General features: G+C 35.2%; 1 protein-coding gene across 1 annotated transcript in view; it reads right to left on the reverse strand.

Moving 5' to 3' along the window:
- The window catches only part of KLHL1 (kelch like family member 1), a 428,752-nt gene that overhangs the window by 327,633 nt on the left and 77,475 nt on the right, over nucleotides 1-23,644 (reverse strand). The window lies entirely within an intron of this gene.

A 23,644-nucleotide genomic window follows, 5' to 3' on the forward strand; every position in this document is an offset into this window, starting at 1 on the left:
ATAAGAGCTATGGTGCTATTGTTGGTGTTCAGAGAAAACAACCGGATTGAAATTATGAATCCACTGTTTTGTCATCTTTCACAGGTTTCAAGGGAAATGCTGTTAGAAAGTTAATCTCAAAACAATATGAGAACTTATCAACAAACCGTGATAATACAAATCAGAAATGGAAAAAGTTTATTTGGAATGTGTCGTATTACAATAAATCAAATGTGTATTTTTATTTGAAAAATATTTACTTTTAAGACTCACAACAAAATTCTAGAATTTAGACATTTTGTAAGTTTCTTCCAATAATTTTATTCTGCTCAAAATACAATTTCCCAGCAATTGCTCATACACACAAATACATATACATCTATATAGGTATATATTGATACACATTATTATGTGCCACTGCACTCCATCCTGGGCAACACAGCAACATTTCATCTCAAAAAAAAAAACCACAAGTAAACATATTAAAGTGAAATTCAAACTTTGAGTTCCTGGCATACATAGGATAAATATCTAGGTAAAAGCAGTGTAGCCTAGAATAGATAATACTGAGACTTGAAGAGTTAGATATACTTTTAAATAATTTAAAGGGAAATGCTAAAAATAGTCATGGGAAATAGGATCTGTCTTTACCTGTAAGGTATCTATTTAAGCTTTGTTGGTGAACCATTATATAGAAAATAATTTCAACTTTCCTAGTACTGTATTACTTTACAAATTAAATTAAAAAAAATCATAAACCATAATTATTCACTAAAACACAGAACAAGAAAACAAATACAAACACAGAGGTCTCTGTACGCACATGTTTCTCTCAAGGAGTGAATATTTTCTCAGTGAGAGTAATTTTACAGGCTAAGACATATTTTTTGCACTGCCTGAGTCCTATAGATAATTTATAGATAACTAATCTGGTGTTGATCAAAAGCAGCCCCAAAAAAGCCACATTAGCTTACATATAAGATTATAAAGTTTATAATTCTATATTGAAAATTAATGTAGTATGGCATGAATAGATATTGATCTATTTTGATGATTGGCTCTTACTATTCGGGTTTCTGGAGTATCACAGTATACACTTTTTACAAGATTTCTAGCTGCAAATTTTTCAATTTCTAAATCTTTTAGAGCATTATTTTCTACAGGACCTATGAGATAGTTTATTTGTATTTTCATTTTCTTGTAAGAAAAATCAGGTTGTCATAATAGTATTTATAGGTTTCTTTTGGAATGTTTACATTATAACTAATTATTGTTATTCTTCTCTGATCCATAGAGAATACAACTTAGGAAAAACTTCAAGTTGTTTCACTGATTGAGAACATGCACTTGTGCCTCATAGCTTGATTTCATGCATGCCTTGGGCCATATCTTTTCAGGTCATATAAGTTTTTGTCATTCTATGAACATATAAGTGTGTATGTATCTATTTACTATGTCTGGTAGTATGCGCCCCCATATGTGGTACACTCATGTGCGTCATTGGCTATGCACCCATATATGCAAGTTTTTAACCATTTGATATATACATAAAAAAGCTGTTAGGACAGTAATATTGGTCATTTATCTTAGTATCTCTCCTATATTTCCTATAGTTTTCCCATCCATAATAGTGTGGTTTTCATTTACAACCCACAATTATTCTCCTCACATCTTTTTCCTCTTTTCTCTCACTCAAATGCTGAAAACAATTGATCATTTATATTTTTGTAGAGACTTGAAGACAAAACTCTATTAATTATTTGAATTGCACTGAATATATATGCCAAAACAAAGATAGCAATTTAATTATTCACCAGTATGAATCTGCCATTTTGATGTGATCAAATTAATTAATTTTCATTGATTTAGAAAGTTGTACACTCGTAATAGAAAGCAACCTCAAAAATGGATCAATATTATTATAATTCTTGTCACAATACAATGCACTTCTCTTTCCTTCTGGATTTTATATTTGTCATTAAATTTGTCATTAATGTTCAAGCTTATATGATGCTTCAATAAAAGTAAAGATGAGATTATAACATTCACTACTTTTTAAACATTTACAATCATTGGGGGATTTTGAAAAACCTTATGTATTTATACCATAAGCATGTGAATTATTAGGTAGTGAAAATAAAAATAGTAAAAAATTTATGTAAGTCAGAACTCCTTCTATTAATAAGTCTTATGGAAACATAAGACAAACCAAGGACAACAGTGTCATAGTGCTTTGAACGAAGACTACACACTGCAATGAAATCATAGGGGTGAAATTTAACTCAATTCAGACTCTGGGCATGAGGGCAGCTGATGTCATTCAAAGCTTCTTGGAGGACAGTATTCATGAACTGTGTTTTAAGAAAACACTAGGTGTTGCATAGGTAAAGGGCAGGGAAGACAGGTTTCTCAACAAGAAGAGCATGTTTAAAGGCTTATAAGCTGTACAAAATATGTGGGAAACCCAATTTATTTCCCTATGACTTTAAAAAGTGGGTTTTATGGCAGAAACTCAGGAGATGGACCCTGAACACTAAAATAAGGACTTATATTCTACTACCTTCCAGCGATGTGACTATAGGCTTCTTTGTTATTGGGTAGCGAAAGTTGGAAAAGAAGTATGGACGTTGAAATATTGGCTGTGTTACTTAAAGGATATGTAAATGTGGTCAAGACAACCTGTCTCCATGTGAGCTTCAATTTTTTCATCTGCAATGTGGAACTAATATGTATATTTCATTGCTATTCATTAATCCATTCATTTGTCAAATACATGTTAAATGCTACTATGTGTCTAGATTTATTGCCAGTTTGGAACCATAGTAATAAACAAAAGACAAATTCCTATTACCATGTAACATATTTTTGGGTTCAAAAAAAGGTCAGAAAAAAAACCCAAGTTGTGAATAATGCTAATCAATAGGAAAAAATCTGGATAAAAGAGAGAAGACACCATTGTATAATAAAGTCACATTTTAAGAGTAACCAAAGGAAAGGAGTAAGGAGGAAATATGTATATCTATGGATAGTGCATTGTAAGAAGGAGAAAAAAAAAAAGCAAGGCATGAGAATTCCTGGTGGTTTCAAAACAAGCAAGCAAGTGTAGCTAGAGTGGAAGAACAAAAGAGAGTGCAATAGAAGATAAAGTCAAGAAAACGGCAGGGAACTTTTTTCTGTAATGTCTTGTAGGCCTAGGGAAGAATTTGAGATTTTATTCCATGTAAGATGGAAAGCTATTAACAGATTGTTTTAGAAGTATCACTAGTGTTATGTATGGAATAGATTGCTTAGACAAAGGTGGAATGAAGAAGATCAATCAAAAGCCTGTTGTAAAAGACCACTGTAAGTAATGATGGTGATTTGAAATCAGAGAAAGTAAAGGATTTAAAAGTTTGCTTTGGGGCATTTTCCAAAGGTACTGCTGAGAGAGTGTGGTTGTTCTAAATATAGAATATGACTGAAAGAGAGGAAAAGACAAACTCAAAATTATTCAAAGGTTTTTGAATTTAGCAACTTGTAAATCTTGTGAGGCCTCCCCAGCCACATGGGGGTATAGTAAATATGATACACAGAGATGGAGAAAAAAATAGGAGAAGTAGATATATAAACAAGAGTTCAGGCTGGGTGTGGTGGCTCACGCCTGTAATCCCAGCACTTGGGAGGCCAACGTGGTTGGATCACCTGAGGTCAGGAGTTTGAGACCAGCCTGGCCAATATGGTGAAACCCCATCTCTACTAAAAATATAAAAAATTAGCTGGGCGTGGTGGTGGGTGCTTGTAATCCCAGCTACTAGGGAGGCTTAGGCAGGAGAATTGCTGGAACCCAGGAGGCAGAGGTTGCACTGAGCCAAGATTGCACCATTGCACTCCAGCCTGGGCAACAAAAGCGAAACTCCGTCTCAAAAATAATAATAATAATAAAATAAAATAAAATAAAGAGTTCAGTATCAGTAGACACCCAAATGGAGATGTCAGGCTATTGGATAAACATTCTTGAGTTCTGGGGCAAGTTAAGATGTTGAGTAATAAATTCAATTTTCATAATTGTTATTGACCGTATTTAAGCTATCAGTTTTAATTGTCATTGGGTCAGATCACCCAATGACTACCTGTACCAAAAGTAAAATGTCCAAGAACAAAGTCCAGAGAAAATTTGGCAAATGAAGCTAAGAAGACTTTGCCAGTGAGAAATGAGGGAAACCAAGAGATATTGTTGTCTCAAATGCCAAGTAAAGAAAATGTGAAGAGATAAACTACATTAAATGCTTTGGAAGTATCCATTAATTCAAGGAAAGAAGCATGACCATGAAACCTGTCAACACAGATATTATAAATTATACAAAATAAAATATGATTAATATAGAAAGCTTAGTATTTTAATACAATATACCTGGACCAGATAGTAACTCATTTTGAGTAGTTATTTATGCCCTTTTCTTCCTTATTGACATTTTGTTTGCCATAGATAATAAATTTTATGCTCTTCCATTTTGAAGGGCATTTCTTTTGGCAAAGAAGAAAGAATAAATGGAAATTAGAAGTTTGATTTTCTCTATCAGCCGTCAACCTTGGCTATTTGTTTCAAGTGATAGAGTTATCCCTATCTTGATAGTATTGCTCTGAAAGTCACTGTACTGAAATTAGTTTTACAGATGCAGACACCCATTTGAGAGAAAACACCAGGTAGGTGATGTTGCTACAATATTTCTGGTTAGGAAAATAGAGTTCTTAGAAAAGTCAGGCTTAGGAATCAGCTTTTCCTCTTCAAATATTTGTTACTCTATTCAGGCAATTTTGAATTAAATTTGGGGGTTCCGTATTTGTCCATTTTCAGGCCATTGATAAAGACATACCTAAGACTGAGCAATTTACCAAAGAAAGATGTTTAATGGACTTAAACATTAAACACGTGGCTGGGAGGCTTCACAATCATGGTGGAAGGCAAGGAGGAGCCAGTCATGTCTTACATGGATGGCAGCAGGCAAAGAGAGAGAGCTTAATAATAAGCAGGGGAACTCCTCTTTATAAAACCATCAGATCTCATGAGACCTATTCACTATCACGAGAACAGCATGAGAAAGACCCACCCCCATGATTCCATTATCTCCCATCGAGTCCCTCCCACAACATGTGGAAATTAAAGATGAGATTTGGGTGGGGACACAGCCAAATCATATCAGGTCTCTCATTAAATTGTCTCACAGCATTCTTCAACTTTCTGAAAACAAAAGTTTGCTGTCTGTCTTCCTTCCTTTCAGTTTATATTTTTATTTTTATTGCTTCAAGTTCATATTCCCTTCACTGTTTTCACCCTTTAATGTCTACCTTGCAGGCTGGAAACTAGAAATTGTATTTACCTATATTTTTCACTTTTAATTTTATTAAGATATTCATAGATTTTTACTTAATTTTATTGACACAAATTTAACTTATTTGTTCCCAAGGTAGCTTTTGTCTGAGGAAACTTCTCCTTCCTATGAACTCCAGGAATGCCATTTAAGGGGGCTTGTTTGGCAGTCTTTGAAGAGGGAGAGGGGGACTTGAAGATGCTATTTGAATGGTAGTACCTATTATTAAACTTGTGATTAGATTATACTAGAAACTCATAGAGCTTTAAAAATCAAACTCTAAGGCCAGGCACTGTGGCTCACACCTGTAATCCCAGCACTTTGGGAGGCCGAGGCGGGTGGATCACGAGGTCAGGAGATTGAGACCATCCTGGCTAACATGGTGAAACCCCGTCTCTACTAAAAATACAAAAAAATTAGCCAGGCATGGTGGTGAGCGTCTGTAGTCCTGGGAGGCTGAGGCAGGAGAATGGCATGAACCTGGGAGGCAGAGCTTGCAGTGAGGCAAGATCTCGCCCCTCCACTCCAGCCTGGTTGACAGAGCAAGATTCTGTATCAAAATAATAATAATAATAATAATAATAATAATAATAATAAATAAATATCAAACTCTATAATATACTTTTAATATTTTGAACCTAAGCCTATTTATCACTTGTCTTTTAATTTTTCAGTTGAGGTAGTATTTTCATATAAGTTCTTGTATTTACACAATAGTTTATCTTCCATGAAGAATTCTAGATACTGAAACAAAACATTTAAAAATATCGGGGAATGATGGCCAAGTACATCAAATTCTGGCACTCTATTAATTTAGAAGGAAATGAATAGAAACTCACACGATAAAGAAGAAATATAAACAAGCAAAGAATCACAAAAGTAAAGGACACTTCAAAGTACAACACTGAAAGCAATTCTATACATTAAAAAAATACTTTCAAAAACACTTCCAATAAAAAAGAGAAAACAAAGGGAATGCAGAGAACCCGTCAGCAAATACCAATGGTAATGATATATTACATGGCTACTCTACTTGACTGCAGAGGAGTTTTTCCATATCTCTTTTAAACTAGCTCAGACAATACCCAAAGCTTCCATCTCTCACCACAGGTTTCTTTCCTTGTTGCTAACTTGGAGAAAGGGCAAGGTGATAGCGTAACAGTAGGTTGTTTCTAGCTTAATTGCATCAGGGTAGAAAATACCTCATGAAGTTGAAGCATTGTTCTTTGTATTTTAATAGACTGCAACTGTTTCTTGATTTTTAATACTTAATTTTTTTTTCTGAGTTGGTGAACAAAATGAATTATGTTTCCTTAGAATTGCTTAATAAAAATTCAGTGTCATATTTGCATTTTAAATACTATAAAATATTTGAGAGCTGTTCAAAAACAAATTTCTAGGATGTATTATTTTAGCTCTAGTGGAGTAGAAGCTTGTTATCTCACAGATGCCTCTGATACAGTTTGAGCTATATTAAAAAACAAATTCCATGCCCACAAACTATGAGCTTTTACATGTAGTAAAATCAAATTTTATAAAGCAGTTTCTCACTACTTGTTATAGACTCAAAGCAGTGATTTCTGATTATTTTATTATACCTTAATGTTTATAACTGCAAAAATATACAAACAATTCTCTGTAGAACTGGTTGTATTTACTTGGTGGCTAATAAAAGCGTTGCTGGAAAACAAATTTGAGGACAGAGAAAATATATTCAATTTTATGTGGTTTCTAAGGGCATAAACTCCACAAAATTGAATACTAACAAGAAATATTAATATACAATAAAAATAATAAAATCTATGCTTCTCAGGTAGTTATGTGGAGTAACAAATTGAATGAGAAAAAGAATTGATTTTTCTTCCTGAAGAACAAAGACAAGAAAAATGAGCTGAAATGAATTTGTTATTTTTAGTGCTTATATTAATTTTCTGTTTAAATAATAGGAAAGAAGCATTTCACAGTAAGAAAAGCAAACAATGATCTCTGCAGGGAAAAAAGAGAGTAAACACTGAAGCTAAAATGAATGTACAACTTTGTCAAAAATCAATACATTTATGTGGCTATACAATTCACTGTTGTTTGTTTAAAGAATGTCAGAATACTTTTGGTGCAGTCCATAATAAGTATTCCAATAGCATTTATCAGATGATAAAAAGTAGAGGGGAAAGAATATAGAAATGACAGTTAAGAAAATCATCACTGAGTCTGTCAAATTGAAGCTATTGAAAATGATAAGAAAGTGCAAAATAAAGTCTGTGTGTTTTTCATACTTTTCATATTATCATCCATGCATGTATAATGAAAATCTCCAAGATTCAAAATGTTATTCCAATTGCTGTAGGATCTTTATGTAATATCAATGTACTTAAAGAATTGCACTTATAATAATGTAGTATATGAATGATGAGATAATGTTAGTGGCTTATAAATTTTGAGTGAGCTTCTAGGGATGAAACATAGTAGACTTAAACAGATAGACACATGCTTTTGTGGGAAAAACATTCTAGAAAATGTTATGTTAGCTCACTTTTCCCCTTTAGTTGGAGTAGGTATCTAGAAGTATGTATTGCTGTTGCACACTATGTTAATTTTAAAACAACACATATAATACATAACATATGGTTTACCAAAAATTAATCAAAACAAAACATTAAGCAAACATGCATAAATTATTAAAAATGTAGGAAGTTAAAGTGATTTACACTAATGAAAAGTGATTTACAAACATGATCAGAATTCATATTGAACTGAAAGTAGATTATGTACAAACACACACATACACACATATGGTCATGTGCCACTTAATGATGGGGATATGTTCAAAGAAACATGTTTTTAGGCAATTTCATCCACTTGTGAACATCATAGAGTGGACTTACGCAAACCTATTGTGTATAGCCTACTGCACACCTAGACATATGATATAACCTACTCCTCCTAGGGTACAAACCTGTACAGTATGTTACTATACTGAATACTGTGGGCAATTTTAATATAAAGGTAAGTATTTGTGTATCTAAACATAAAAATAGTAAACATATGTATTATAGTCTTATGTGACCACCATCACCTATGAGGTCTGTCATTGACCAAAACATTGTTATGCAGCACGTAACTGTGCATGCACATAAAAATAGCCCATGATTTAAGATGGTTTGAGTTAAAATTTTTCAATTTTTTGACAGTGCAAAAGTAATGCATATTTAGCATAAACCATACTTTGAATATACATGACTCTTCTGTTTTTCATTTTTATTATAGTATTCAATAAATTACATGAGATGTTGAGTATTTTATTATAAAATAGGCTTTATGCTGGATGATTTTGCCCAACTGTAGGGTGATGTAATTGTTCTGAGCACCTTTAAGGTAGGCTAGCCTAAGCTGTGAGGTTTGATAGGTTAGGTGTATTAAATGAATTTTCAACTTACGATATTTCAAATTTATGATGGGTTTACTGGACATAATCCCATTATATGTCAAGGCATATCTGTACAAACTGTATACATGTGATAGGGTTGAAATATAATATTACCATAACATAACTGAATATATTTTTATTCCTTCAAGAATATTTTCTTGTGTGCATTGCATCATTTCACTGTGACTACATTTCTATGGGGTAGACCCTTAAGTTTTAAATTATTTTATTTAAAGATCAAGAAAAATAATAGATAGAAAGATTGAAGGTTTTATAGCACATTTTAATGAAAATATCAATTTCAGAATTCAAACACATTTGTAAATAAAGCATTCATCTCTATACGAGAAAGAACACCCTCAAAAACATAGGCCAGTACTAATCAATCTTGTCCTCAAAAAGTGTTTTATGCTTAAGCCGAGCAGAATCTCCAATAGTTCTCCAATTTAACCTAACTGATGTTTGTAGCAGCCACTGACACACACCAGCTGCAGTGAGGGCTGTGTGCTCCAGAGCTGGCCTGGGCCAGGAACAAGCAGGAGCCCTGCCCCCTACTGAGTTAAAAGGGTGGGAATCCCACACTCCCAGGGACATCTGCAGCAGCCCAGCCCAGACTCTGGACCAGGACGAGGGAATCCATGCACTCTTGGGGGCCCAGGAAGACCCCCTGTCCCTGTAGGCTCGTAAGTGCCTGCTCTAGCTCCCTGGCCTCTTCCTGCTCCTGGTGCCAACTATGATTTTGGAGCAAAGTTGTGGCTAAGCCTGGGTGCTGTCACAACCCTGCCAGGTGTGCCTGTGCTTGGGGCAGTGCTGGCATGCCAGCTTCCTTCTGTTTCAGCCCCCTCTGAATTTTGGGCACCGATGAGGATCAAAGGGAGGCTGAGAGTGGCTCAGCACAGGCCTGCAGGTGCCCCTCAGCACAAACAGCTTGGGCACCATGGATGACCTATTGATGGAAGCAGAAGGCAGACAGCCTCCTTCCTGGACAGAAAGGGGCGGGTCCCAGGTGAAGCTCACCTTCAAGCCAGGGGGCCAGATTTTTAGTTCTGGGTAGAGTCTGGGGCCTGGAGTGAGAAATTATGGTGCTTTTTCCAGGCCCACCCATGGCCACCCATGGACAAATCAGCATCTACTTCCTCCTTTCTGAGCCCATAAAAACCCCAGACTCAGCTGGACTCACACAGACCTGGGGGCCACCTGCCTGTGGAAAGATGCTACCCACTGTGGGTCTCCTCTCCACTAAGAGCTGAACACTTATAGGGACAACCTGCCTGCAGAAAGGAGCTACTCATTTTCATTCTCCTGAGAACTGTTCTGCCGCTCAATGAAGCTCTTCTCCGCTTTGCTCACCCTCCAGTTTTCTGCGTTCCTCATTCCTCCTGGACATAGGACAAGAACTCAGGACCGGCCAAATGGCAACACTGAAAGAGCTGTTACACAAACAGATCTGAAACACACCTCCTACTTGCCATGTTGCCAGTGATGAGGAGAAAAGAGCTGATGCCCTTTGGGAAGCCCAAATATAGGGGCTCCCTGAGCCAGGGTTGTGACACCCTCTTTGGGGTTCTATGGTCCATGGTGTCTCCCAACTTCTGGAAGCCATTGCATTCTCCTCATCCAGACACAATTGCCCACATCGGAAGCTGCATACAATACATCTGGTCCAGCTGCAACCTCAAAAAGAGCCAACACTTGTGCTGGTACCTGGAGCTGCCCACTCCGCTGCAGCAACTAGTGTGCCTGGCTGTGATCAGTGGCCGGACCCAACACTCACTCACCCACACACCCCTCACTGCTCCACACCTGGATTGCCCTTGGCAGGTGTGGGATCTGTGCTGGAAGCAAGAGCTGAGTGCAGCCTGCTAGGCAGAGTAGGCAGAATGAGCCCAGCGGGTATGAGCAATAGTCAGGCAGAAGGTGCATACACATACAAATGTGCATAAGCTCACTACTATCACGACAAAATCCTAATGTTAAAAAGCAAAGAAAGCAGAAGTCAAGCTACATAAATAAAAAGAAAACAATAACACAAAAAAATTATGTAGAGCTTAAGTGAAATATTGTGGCTAAACCTTGGAGTTCTTGCTGGATAGGGCAAGAGATAATTCCAAAAATTTAAGGGTGAGAGCACTATAAAACAAGTCTTACCCAATACTATTAACTTTGTATTTAAATAAGAGTGTAATTTTAAAGGTTAAAGAAACATGAAAATAAGTGCTAATCTCCATTTAAAGTTCTTAATAACAATTTAATTGAATTCTGTTAATTTTCTCCTCCAAGATTAAATAGAACTAGCGCAAAAAAAAAGTTGAAAATTTATCTTTAAATCTATGAAAATGCTGTTAGATAGAATAAGATATTGAAATCTATGAGTGAATAACTTACGGGAAGCTAAATAACAACAAATCCTAATATAGCATTTACCACATGCTCAGCATGATTTTGCATATGTTAATACAATCATTACTCACAAGTACCCTATAATATTGATTTTATTACTATCCTAAAGTTATAAATTAGAAAGTTGATAAATGGAAGATAAAATAAATTGTCCAATGTCATAAAAGTATAAAGTGGCAAAGCTGAGACTTGAACTCAAATAGTGGGGTTATGTCTGGTCTCTGAATCTCCATACCACCCTTGCCCTTAGAGTTAATTCAGCAGCTGTTCTAGCAGTACACACCAAAAGTAATAAGGACCTCATCTAAACAGATGGACAGCTGAAATCTATGAAGATTAGTACCTGATTTAGAGACTGATGCAGAGAGACACGTTTCTAGTGATTTTGAAGTTTAGGGCCTAGGTGACTTGTTGGATGACTGTGCTGTTCAGTGAGACTGAAAGCAAAGCTCAAAGAAACAGATTGGAAAAATACACTTAGTGCAGTTGTTAAAACGTGGAGTTAAAGGCACATGTGATTAATCCAAAGAGATGTTTCCAAAAGGCAAATAAAGGGTTTAAAGATTTACAGAGAGGTCTAGATTTTTCCTTAAAGTAGATAATTGGGGCTCAATAGTATACAGTTAGAAGTTGAATCAATGGTTAGAACAAAGTTACTTCTCAAGTGAGAAAAATATAGGAAATGTAAAGTATAGGAAAACATATAGGAAATGAAATGTTATTGAAGCCAAAAGGACAGGAGGAAACAGAAGAGATTAATGTCACTGAAGCAACTTAATGAGATCATTTCAAAAATAATGGAGATATCTGCTAATCAAGTGCTATAGTAAGTCCATGTAACATTTCAAATTAAATACTCACTGTATTTTTTATGTTGTTGATCATTTAATGTCAATTATTTCAACAGAATATCCTGACTTGACGTCAGAGTCCAAGAAATGATGATACTTGAGTGTAGATCATTCTTTCAAGGCTCTTAAACCGTAAATTGCCTTGAGGGCTAAGCAGAGAGAAGCATCTAATTCAGGAAAGGTTGTCTCTGTGTTATGAGGCAGCGGAAGTGTTTGCAAGTCCAAAGAAGAGAACAAATGGAAACGTAATATGTTGAAAAGTCTAAAGGAAAACTCGGGTGAGGCTGGGGAGATGGACTAATAGGAAGAAAAAGATACTGAATGCGGGAGGAAGAAGAATCACAGAACTGAGTAAGCTATAAGAAGTTAATGAAGGTCCACTCACAAGGAAGTAAGAGGAAGTTGAGTACTTTTTCACCAGCTAGCTTCACTTATCTCAGTGAAGAGGCAGGTACTATTATTTGCTGATAGTGAGGGGCTAGTGGGAGGGCAGAGGCTTTGGTCAAAGAACAATAGTACCATTTAACACTTATTACATACTCCATGCCAGACGATACACTAAATTCTTTGCATATATTATCACTTTAATCTTCACGACCATTTTAAATAGTTGCTATTACTACCTCTATTTTACAAATGATGAAATTGAGCAAAAGAAAGGTAAATAATTTGCCCAAAGTTACACAGTTTATAAATGATAGTGGTGTGAATTTGACTTCATGCCTTTATCCATATATTATACTGTCTCTTGAATACTAAAAATCTTTAACGATTTAAATGGTGTTATGTTCTGAATATGTCCCAAAATTAATGCGTTGGGAACTTTATCTCAAATGCGACAGTGTTAAGATATGTATATGGCTTTTGGGAGTGTTTAGGTCATGAAGGCTCCATCCTCATGAATAATTAATCCTTTCATAAAAAGGACTTTCAGGAGTGAATTCACTCTCTTCTGCTATTCTGCCTTTTGAAAATAGAGTTTGTTCCTTTTTGCCCTTCTGCCTTCTGTCACGTGAGGAAGCAGCAAAAAGACCCTCACCTAATGCCATATGCCATCACCTTGATCTTGGACTTCACAGCCTTCATAAATGTGAGAAATAAGTTTCTGTTCTTTATAAATTACTCAGTTTCAGGTTTTCTGTTATAGCAGCACAAAATGGACTAGGATAAACGGACAAAAAGATCTGTTTAAGGAAAACCAAAGTTATATTCTAACAGCATCGATACATAAACTGAGGTTGGAAACACTTATAGTGGCATCAATATGCAAATATGGCATAATATTTTCCAGAATGGTTCACTAGCAGAGTGAACCATGCTCAAAGAATAACCTATATATATATAGCTAATTCTTATATATAAACATGTATGTATATTTTGCTCTTCTTCTGCCACTTCATATATTTTACATTATTTCTTCATGCCTTACAGAATCACACTTCATTAAAAAGTCTCTTGTCATCCCCTTTTCTCTGCCTTCATGTTAAGAGTTAAGCATTTTCCTCAGTATGCTACATCATAGATATAGATCTACCGGCATACTTAGCTGTGCTCTTATCATTGGCCAATTGGGCTGTCTTCCTCTGTATCATGAGACTACCTGGAGAGCAGAAGCTGTACCTTTTATCTATGATTCCCAGGGCACAGATAACCCAGGTACCTAAAGGCAGTCATCACAAGTCAGCTGAATGCATTAAGTGGAATTTCCTTTTTACATATACTGAAGTGACAATACTGGTATATCAATAGAATATTGGCTAAAATATTTTGTCTTCATATTGTGAGACATATATGTATATGCATACATATACACACATATATATTCATTTTTGTATGTATTTTCTATTTTTTACTTTATATATACATACTTTATTTTTAGAGCACTGCATGCAATACAAAGCTGAGTAGAAGGTACAAGTTTTTCCACATATCCCCTGCTTCTGTGTATGTATAGCCTCCCCTATTATCAACATCCCCCACCAGAGTGATACATTCACTATAATTGGTGAAACTATGTTGATACCTTATTATTACCTAAAGTCCATAGTTTACATTTGGACTCACTCTCAGTGTTGTCCATTCTGTGGGTTTGAACAAATGTATAATGACATGTATCCACCATTATGATATTATACAGAGTAGTTCCACTGCCCTAAAAATCTTCTGCCCTCCTCCTATTCAATCCTGCCTCCCCCATCTTCTGAAACTTTTTAGTGTTTCCATAGTTTTGCCTTTTCCAGAATGTCATACGGTTGTATGTATGATTTTCAGATTGACCTTTTCCACTCAGTAATATGCATTAAAGTGTCTTGCATTGCTTTTCATGGCTTGACAGGCCACTTCTTTATAACACTGAATAATATCCTATTGGCTGGATATATCAATGTTTATTAATCCATTTACATACTGAAGGGCATTTTCATAGCTTCCAGGTTTTGGTAATTATTCATAAAGTTGCTATAAACATACCTATGCTGGTTTTTGTGTAGTCATAAATTTTCAGCTTCTTTGAGTAAATACCAGAAAGCATGATTGCTGAATCTCATGGTAAATGTATATCTAGTTTTGTAAGCATCTGCCAAACTGTCTCCCAAAGTAGCTGTGCTATTTTGTATTCCCATCAGCAATGAATGAGAATTCTTCTTCTTCCACGTCCTTGCCAGCATTAGAGTTCTGGATTTGGGGCATCCTAATAGGTGCCTCAAGTGAAGCCCCAAAGACTCTTCACATCAAGTGAAGCACCTTTTCATTTGGTTGGTTTTCATCTGTATATCTTTTTTGGTGAGGTATTTTTTAAGGTCTTTGGCCCATTTTTAAGAAATCGGTTTTTGTTTTGTTTTGTTTTATATTGTTGAGCTTTAAGGGCTCTTTGTATATTTTAAAAACTGTCCTTTATCGAATATGTCTTTGGCAAGTAGTTTATCCCAGTCTGTGGCTTGTCTTTTCATTCCCTTCTCTGTTGCAGAGCAGAAACTTTATTTTAATGAAGTCTCATTTATCAATTTTTTCAGAGATCATTCCTTTGGTGTTACAGATGCAGACATTGCCAAACCCAAAGTCACTTCGATTTTCTCCTTTTTTCTTCTAGGAGATTTCAAGTTTTGCCTTTTACAAGTAGACCTGTGATTCATTATCTATCAATTTTGGGGGAGGGTATAAGGTTTGTTTATATACTTTTCTTTAGATGCGGCTATCCAGTTGTTCTAGCACTGTTTGTTGAAAACACTTTTTCCCTCTTTGCTCTTTTTTCAAAGGTAAGTTGATTACGTGTGTGTGTGTGTGTGTGTGTGTGTGTGTGTGTGTATGTGTTTGGTTGTAGGATCTCTATTCTATTCCACTGACCTAGTTCCTATATGTTTTCTTTTTGTCACAACTGTGACTAGTGATACTCACCTATTTTGGGGAATGGAGTGAGAAAAAATATTATATACAAAACACATCAAAATATTCTGTGGCATGGTCTTCATTGTACTCTAAATATTATGTAAGAAATGAAAAAATTATATATACTTAATACAATATGGTGATCAAACAGGAATATTATGAAAAAATATAAAGAATGATAAAATGATGAATTATTTTTAGATTTGTTTTTAAATTACTATTTACATGATTTTATAGGTATAATCCAACTACACAATACAAACAAATATCCTTGATTTCTTATGTATGCAAATCAGTGGGCTACACGGTGAGGTTGGATGAATTTAGCAAAACATAGAACTAGCTATTTTACATGCTACCATCTGAAAAGGAAATATGTCAAGTTATTCTCCAAGCATAAGTTGAAGCCTAAGCCTTTTTTTATGCCTTAATCTCATGCCTTCTTTGATGCATAGTTTATAAGGCAAGCAATCTGGCAAACTTTAACTGTATTAAGAGTTTTCAAGAAAGATAAAATTTACACTGAGTAAAACTATACATTGCAAAGCCCAGAACTATATCATGAGTTATTTAGGTTGAAGTTTCGATCATGTCTTCCATATGCATAACACATGCATATCCTCTTAAAGCGTTCCTCTGGTTAAAGAATGTTCTTCCATGTTTTTCAGTCACACAGACCTTTATTCACTATACCTAGAGTGCTGGAAAATGAATATACCTTTCTTTATGCTTTTCTGAGGTAAAACAGATAACATTATCACCAGGTTTTCATTTAGAAAATATTCAAACATATCAGCTCTATCAAATCTATCAAAAAGTTATAAAAATACTATCCTCATGTACCGATCACTATATTATCAAATTTTTGTTGCATATGTTTTATTGCTCCATACCTCTCTCTACGTGTGTGTACCTGAGTGTCCTCTTCCCTACTCAAATATTTGTTATTTTCTGAAACACTTGGTAGTGTGCTGACACCATCATAACACTTCACCTAAAAATATTTTGGTATCAGTTCCTTAAGAACAAAGACATTCTGTAATGTATTATCAATACTATTTTCACCACCAATAAAATTAATAATAATTCCATAACATCATTTAAGTTCATACTCACATTTTTCTAACTGCCACAAAATATTTTATTATGTTGTTATTTTTTAATCTAGGAACCAGCAAGTTCACAAAGTGTCGATTTTTTGTTGTATCTGTTTGGACGCCTTTAAAAGCCTGAAGCCTCATTTACATCCTTCAAACTTTCCTTTCTTGTTTTGTCCCTGGTTGACTTTGCTGAATCAATCATGACAGTGCTTCATAGAAAATCTCACAATATGGCTTTGTTTGACTGCTTTCTCATGGTTGTTTTCTAGCTTTCTAGCTTGTTTGTGCATCCTTTATATTGCCAGTAAATGGTTCTTCAGATTTAAAAACTTAACATTTTTGGCAACTCTGGGATAACTTGCCTCAAACAAGTGTCATAACATGTTGGGTTGTCCCCTCTTTGTTATAGTAAGTTTAGTAACTTACTAAAGGGGTGATTACCATATGACTCCATTAGAAACGTATATAGTTTTTCCTTAGTAATTAGCCTCCTCAAGCATTTTCTCTTGATGTCTGTCAAAAATGTTTATCATGAGTTTAATTAGTGGCAAAAAAATGTATTAGGGTGTTTTAAAGATTGTTGATATGTTTTACGAGATCAGAGGAGATCGGGCACATTCAGGATGGTATGGCGTAGACGATTGTTGATATGTTTTAAATACATTTTCTCAAAACCTTGAACCAAACAAAATAGCTTATTTAGTATATGGAAAATATTTCTCACTTAACTGAATTAGCAAATGACCCAGCTAAATTAAATTGAACTTTAATTTTTAAAGTTTTGACAATTTCTTAATTCAAAGAAACCTAGTAGTTTATATTTTCATGATAACCATAACACTTCTGAATTGTAAGACCTAGATAGAAAGATAGAGAGTGAGAAAGGGGGAAGAGAGAGAGATTGAGGAAAAAAACTCAGGGGACTTGCCATGAGTGGTTTTCACCAGGATAAAATCGAGTGCCGTTATTTTTTTCTTACAGAAGTCCCCCTTCCTCTGCTTTGCTTTGCTTTCTAGAAGATTCTCCTCAACGTAAGTTTTTTCTAGAATTGTCTTTTTAGTTAGTATTCAGGAGGTTATTCCCCCAATGCCCCATTGCAAGATTCTGGTTAGGGGTGAGGAGAAAAGATTTCTCTCTCTCTCTCTCTCTCTCTCTCTCTCTCTCTCACTCTGGCTCTGTCTCTTTTACTTTCTTTATTTCTCTTTCAATTTAGGAGGGAACAATTATGAACAGAAGTTGGAGAGAAGAACTCGCACAGCACAAATGCATTGTTATACAGATCAAATTTAGGAAGGGGTACTCAAGAAAGTTGAGGAGCTGCAATTTGATTCCCTTAAAGATAGTACAACATTTTTAGTACCAGAAGAGTCTTCCTGTGCCTCTAAGGATATGCAGACACCAGTGTGAAAAATTCTAGTCTGAAGGACAATCCCAGGAATAATAATAGCTAACCCTTTATAAGCTCCTAATATGTGCCAGACACTTTAGATATTTTTTATAAGCCTCACAATAGTCTCATGAAGGAGATACTATATTTCCAATGCATAAGTTTAGGTTTACATTCACATGAATTTTATGTGATCCTACAGAAATATAACCAGGTCAGAGGACTCCAAACCCTTCATTATCTCCACTATTTGAAGCTGCCACTCATTTAAATTATAGTTAAGGTCTTTGGACTAATTTTCCTAAATTTGGTCCAGAATTGTATACAGTGGTAAATAAATGTTTTCAATGTATGTTTTAAATATAATCTACAAGTATAATGTGCTGAAGAGGATCAAGGTGTCTACTTAACCAAAACATAGACTGCAATTCTCAGTGGTGATCTCATTTAGTTGACTTTGAGGTGGAATTATTTTATGCATCAATATAGATTCTCTGATATTTTACTTATTTATTATCTTAAAAAATTCTGGCATTTGTCATGTAATGGGAGTTAGTCTTGTTTTGTTTTTTATGCACTTTTCCTAGTGTACAGAACATCTAGACAAGAACATGCATGAAATATCTAACTTGTAGGCTCTAGGGTAATTGATTATGTTTTTGAGAAAGTTGTTTCCCCCAAAGTATTTGTATTAAACTCCTATACATGTATAAGCTAAGAAAAAGTAAACTAGGAGATGCTATCTGAATTCAGAACATAGTCACAATTTGTAAATATGTGGCTTTCACAAACTATTTTTACTATATATATTATATATAGTATACATATGATATACATGTATTAAAATATGCATGTTTTAAAAATATGTACCGTCATATATATTTTTATACTTGTTCAATTTTAAAAGCAATTCTGAGTGAATAAATTGCCCTACATATGTAAACCACCTCTGATCATCTTTATGCCTACCATTGACTGCTCAGTTGTTAAAATAACAGAGACAAAACATTCTCAGTGGAAGCGCTAGAGCTAATAAAGCAGCAATCCCCAAAGCATTGACTCAGGTGAAACATTTTGAAGGTTCAGGAAAGGCAGCAAAAGCCTTGTCTCCTCACATTGACCTTCCATTTGTGGTAATCCAATATGCCCTGCTCACTGCAGGGACATCCTGAAGTTAAAGGCAAAGAGGATATCCCTCTGGCTGCTCCATTTTTTAGTGTGTTAAAAGAGCTTCTTTGTCTAACCATAACAAGATCAGCAATAAATAAATAATCTAGGTAAATGGACATTTGATAGCACCAAAGAGGGCTCCACACAGAAATTTAAAACAATCACAAATCACTATTGCTTCATCATGTTATAAAAGGTATATTTATAACTGAATTTTTTTAAAAAGGCCCTGGATGATATAAAATTAATACTACTGTACCCATTGTTTTTAGACATTATTAGTTCAACTCTAAAAACAGTACTACATATAGTTAACTTAGAAAAGATAACACAATTTTTAGCAATTTAGTTTTAAGAACTCAGAAATACAGTGTGATTTTACAAGGTTCTAATTTGTATTTATACATTTATTTATGTATTACATAAGAAATAACACTGGATTGAGTGTAATGTATTTGGATTCTTATCCTAAAGCTGTCACTAGTTTACTCTGCTACTGAATAAATTACTTAACCCATTTGGGTCCGTTCCCTCATGAGTAAAAATAAGACAACATATATTTATAAGGCTACTAATAAAGGCCCAGAGTTTTGCAATGGCTAGAAATTCAAAGGTGATTGAGAAAGAGTTGCTGTCAATTTAAGAACTTAGGGTGTGTGTGTGTGTGTGTGTGTGTGTGTGTAAGAAGGAGAGAGAGAGAGACAGAGAGAGATAATGCAAATGATAAAGAGGCAGAATCTGAACTGTATGTTAAAGGATACAATCTAGTGAAAAGGGAAAACAAAGTATATATTAAAAAAAGACAAATAGAGGACTAAAAGTTGTTAGAAAATTATGCAGTTGGGCTACTTTTCTATGTTTTATCAATGTTATAAAATGTGTATATTCCTTCAATTTTATGCTGAAAAGTGTTCTAAATAAAAATAGTTATTGACTTTATGCCCTGAATTGTGAGCTTCAGGTGCATCACAATGGGAAACAACAAATTTTGAGTTTAGACTGTAGTAAAGATATATTCTTAAATACAAAAACAATTATGAAATACTAAATGGAGAATGAGAACAGAATGATTTAGGATTTTTAAAAATATTAAAATAAAACTATTACTGTATTTGTGGCTGTTTTTAAAAGTATAACATTTTAAAAGTAGATAAATAGAATTAATTCTCCTTTACAAACATTATATTCTTGAGCACTGATCTGGAAAAAGATAGACAAAGTAAGAAGCCACGGAGATATAATGACCACTTTGGTGCCAATAAAATGTATCACTAAAGAGAACCATAGGAGCGTAAATCCCTTTAGAGCCAGTTAAAAGTGAATGTTGTTTTTTTCCCTTCATCCATGAGTCCCAACACAGCCTACCTTTCTTCCAGGTAGAACTATGCAGTCACAAAACCAAGGCAAGATATGAATACAAATATAAGTTCTATATTGTGGTAGTGTGATATGATTGCATTTCATACAGCAAAGGGGGAGAAAACTATAACAAAAGTTGACATTGCTTTTCTACCATGACAATTACCACCCTCTCAAATGTCCTTTAATGTCACCTAACAGAGGGCATTTTTGAAGCGCAAAATGTAAGTTTTTTTTTTTATGAACTGAACAAAAACGCTGTTGTTTGTCAGCTTGGAGCATAACCTCTTTATGCAGCTTGCATCCTGTGAGTGAGAAACAAATGTTTATTGTTTTAAGCCTCTGAGATTTGGGGATTTATTAAGTAGCTTTATCACTGAACAAGCTGACTATAGATAACCTGAAATATTTAGAATTGGTTCTGGAGCCACTCCACGCACAGTGAATTTTTAGAGGCTGGAGTTACTGTGGCCATGTTACACAGTGGCAAAGGATTTGGTTAACCTATTGTCTGAGAAAATTTGAGAGGCCAAACATATTTAATGAATTTATACCCATGATTGAAGAAATTCCTAAAAGAAAGTTACTTGAAGTAGTTGTGTTTTATTAATTCCATTGCAGAAAGTAGTACAAGGTGTAGGTAAGGTCAGAAAAATAAATTGCTCTTTGAAGAAGTGAAAGGGGTAGGAAATAATCCAGAAAGTCCTGGATTTGGAGAAATAAGAAATAAAACCATTGCCCTTCTCTACAAGTAAAGGATAAAATTCAGATATGCTTTGAGATGTAATACCTTTGTTAAGAATTATAATTTGATTAATATGGCCCCAGCAAATACTTTTACTTGGACAAAATCACTCAATAAATGGAGATTACTTTGCGGCCCATGGAAAGCCAAAAATATGAAAGCACTTATAATTCAGTATATATATAGAGAGAGGTATGTCTTGAAGTTAATTGTTGGTGGGATTATGAGCACATAGAACTGTTTGGATTGAATTTTTAAAAATCTCATGTTGTTGTTTATGTTTTTATAGTGGTAGCCTGGATTAAAAGAGACCCACGGCAATTCAAAATGTGACACATTTTTCAGGCAAAAAGCAGTCTAGGAATTCTGCCTGGTCATAAGGAATGAATATTTCCCAATACTATCATTAAAGGTGGCCAACAAGGATAATGGAAATGCAATGTTGTCTCAGAGAAATCAAGAGATATGAATGAGGGAACAATTTTTCAGGGAGCATTAATGGGTATAATCAAGGAATATTCATAGGCCGGGCATGGTAGTTCATGCCTGTAATCCCAGCAGTTTGAGAGGCCGAAGCAGGTGAATTGCTTGAGCCCAGGAGATTGAGACCAACCTGCGCAATGTGGCGAAACCTCATCTTTACAGAAAATACAAAAATTAGCCAAGCTTGGTGGCACATACCTGTAGGCTCAACTACTTACAAGATTGAGGTGGGAGGATTGCTTGAACCTGCGAAGTAGTGGCTGCAGTGAGCTGTGATTGCGCCACTGCACTGCACTCCAGCTTGGATGACAGAGTGAGAACTTGTTAAAAAAAAAAAAATCACTATTCCTGATTAGGGACCATTTGCATTATCAGAACAAAAGCAAGGATTGCTATATAATGACTGTTTATTGCAATTATTTTCACTTTTTGTCACCATTCTGAGTGTGTGTATGTGTGTTTGTGGTTGGGGGACTGATAACGCACATCCAAAACAAAGTGGAGACTATCGTGAGATCTTGAACTTGCGGCCTGTGATAGGTTTGGATAAGAATGTTAGGGTGTTTTCACTGGAAATGGCTGAATATATGGGCAGAAGAAAGAAATTTGAACAGTGACTTTCTATGGCATTGAAAAGGCTGGTCACTGTAGAATATAGTATTGCTAAGCAAACGTTGATTCTCCACTTTACACTCCAACTTGATGAAGGTGAAGCCTGATATTTGAAATTTCAGATGTTAGCTTCAGCCAGAAGAGAGTGGGGGCCAATATTCAACATTCTTAAAGAAAAGAATTTTCAACCCAGAATTTCATATCCAGCCAAACTAAGCTTCATAAGTGAAGGAGAAATAAAATCCTTTACAGACAAGCAAATGCTGAGAGATTTTGTCACCACCAGGCCTGCCCTAAAAGAGCTCCTGAAGGAAGCACTAAACATGGAAAGGAACAACTGGTACCAGCCACTGCAAAAACATGCCAAATTGTAAAGACCATCGATGCTAGGAAGAAATGGCATCAACTAACCAGCAAAATAACCAGCTAACATCATAATGACAGGATCATATTCACACATAACAATATTAACCTTAAATGTAAATGGGCTAAATGCTCCAATTAAAAGACACAGACTGGCAAATTGGATAGTCAAGACCCATCAGTGTGCTGTATTAATGAGACCCATCTCATGTGCAGAGACACACATAGACTCAAAATAAAAGGATGGAGGAAGATCCACCAAGCAAATGGAAAACAAAAAAAGGCAGGGGTTGCAATCCTAGTCTCTGATAAAACAGACTTTAAACTAACGAAGATCAAAAGAGAAGGCCATTACATAATGGTAAAGGGATCAATTCAACAAGAAGAGCTAACTATCCTAAATATATATGCACCCAATACAGGATCATACAGATTCATAAAGCAAGTCCTTAGAGAGCTATGAAGAGACTTAGACTCCCACACAATAATAATGGGAGACTTTAACACCCCACTGTCAACATTAGACAGATCCACGAGACAGAATGTTAACAAGGATATCCAGGAATTGAACTCAGGTCTGCACCAAGTGGACCTAATAGACATCTACAGAACTCTCCACCCCAGATCAACAGAATACACATTCTTCTCAGCACACATCACACTTATTCCAAAATTGACCACACAGTTGGAAGGAAAGCACTCCTCAGCAAATGTAAAAGAACAGAAATTATAACAAACTGTCTCTCAGACCACAGTGCAATCAAACTAGAACTCAGGATTAAGAAACTCACTCAAAACCACTCAACTACATGGAAACTGAAAAACCTGCTCCTGAATGACTACGAGGTACGTAACAAAATGAAGGCAGAAATAAAGATGTTCTTTGAAACCAATGAGAACAAAGACACAACATACCAGAACCTCTGGGACACATATAAAGCAGCATGTAGAGGGAAATTTATAGCACTAAATGCCCACAAGAGAAAGCAGGAAAGATCTAAAATTGACACCCTAACATCACAATTAAAAGAACTAGAGA

Source organism: Pan paniscus, chromosome 14 (assembly GCF_029289425.2).
Source record: "Pan paniscus chromosome 14, NHGRI_mPanPan1-v2.0_pri, whole genome shotgun sequence".
Classification (NCBI taxonomy): Eukaryota; Metazoa; Chordata; class Mammalia; order Primates; family Hominidae; genus Pan; species Pan paniscus.